Source organism: Gavialis gangeticus, unplaced genomic scaffold, assembly GCF_001723915.1.
Source record: "Gavialis gangeticus isolate Ggan-Ray unplaced genomic scaffold, GavGan_comp1, whole genome shotgun sequence".
Lineage (NCBI taxonomy): Eukaryota > Metazoa > Chordata > Crocodylia > Gavialidae > Gavialis > Gavialis gangeticus.
The window spans coordinates 11,943,312-11,944,666 of NW_017729014.1; the positions used below are offsets into that span (position 1 = coordinate 11,943,312).

At 66.6% G+C, this 1,355-nt stretch overlaps 1 protein-coding gene across 2 annotated transcripts in view; it reads left to right on the plus strand.

Annotated features, from left to right (window-relative positions):
• Positions 1-850: 850 nt before the first annotated feature.
• The window catches only part of LZIC (leucine zipper and CTNNBIP1 domain containing), a 29,442-nt gene continuing 28,937 nt past the window's right edge, over positions 851-1,355 (plus strand). Inside the window, exon 1 of one of the 2 annotated variants that reach the window (XM_019511764.1) lies at positions 851-935. The gene's annotated coding sequence lies outside the window, so the exon portion shown is untranslated. Of the gene's footprint in view, positions 936-987; positions 1,051-1,355 lie in introns of those variants that run through there. The other variant, XM_019511767.1, reaches the window with a different exon arrangement.

Here is a 1,355-nt window from a genome sequence, read left to right on the forward strand (position 1 = left end):
CTGCAACCCTCACGCCAGCACCAGTGGGACGTCCCAAGAGAGAAAGAACTACCTACAGGTGACGGGTGTACAGGACGGGGCCCTGAATTAGGACCTGACCATGGGCAACTGGTGCCTCCCGCGTCAGGGGAGGCACATGCCATGCACCCCCTACACGTTGCCACTGGACCTGCCGCTTCTCAGCAGTGCCTTGCACACCCCAGAAACAATCCCACCTCCACGGACCCCCTGAGCATTCACCCACCACGCTTCATCGAGGCAGGATGCTGGCTGCCACAGTTCCCCTGCTTTACCTGTGTTAGGTCTGTGTCCTGTCAGGGTTGATGGTCCTTAGTTTAGATGACAGTTCGTACGGGAGGGTTGGGATAGGGGTGACCCTGCCTCAGGCAGGCGACCTGTGGAGGTCCCTTCCAGCCGTGCTGCTCTACGATGGGAGCTGGGAACTGCCAGGTAGGCTGACGGCTTGGGAACAGCCGCCCTCCCCCCGCTGCCTCAGGACGGCATTTCCAGCCTGACCCCGTTGGATATCTGGGGCTGCTCCATCAGCGCCAGACCCGCACGATCCCCATCGGGGTCCGGCCACCCCAGAGAGGAGCTGGGGGACAACAGACCCCCAACCCCGAGGAGCGCGACCGCCCCAGGAGCCACCAGCACGTGCCCCCGCTTACCGCGCGCCGTCGCGTGCTAGGGGGAGCGCCCGGGCCAGCACGCACCTGGCCGGAAGCGCGCACAAGTCCAGCACTAGAAACTGTCCCCCAGTAAGAACTGCATGCGGGTCCGGCGCTAGATAATGTCCCGTGGCCGGAAGTACCTGCGGGTCCGTTGCTGGAAAGTGTCCCCCGACCGGAAGTGCATACCGGCTGGGGCGGGTTTCCCCTGTGCGTAGTGAGGCCGAGCAGGGTCTGAGGCGGCTGCCCCGCCCCGCCCCGCCTGAGGTGAGCGGTCCCGCGGCCGGCGGGCTGGGACTTCCGCGGGTGCCGGGGTCTGGCAGGGGGAGGACAGAGCCAGGCGACTCGGAGCCAAGGAGGAGAGAAGAGCCAAGATTTCTCCGTGAGAAATCAGGGCGATCTGAGGGGCAGGGAGAGAACCGGAGGCCCGAGGGTAGAGCGGGCAATGCCTGGAGCCCGCGGGCCGCATCGGGAGCGTTGTTGGGGTCTCGCAGGCTGGGGTTTCACCCGCCCCTTGCGCGACCGCTCCCCGCATCCCCATGTGGGATGGAGCCGTGGACGGGCTGGGAGCAGGAGCGGCGGGGGAGGCCGGGGTCACGGGGGTGGGAGCAGAGCCCGCCTGGTGTGCTGCCCGCAGGCCCCTGCAACAGATGAGAGCTCGCAGCTCTCAGGCTGTCTGGTACAAAG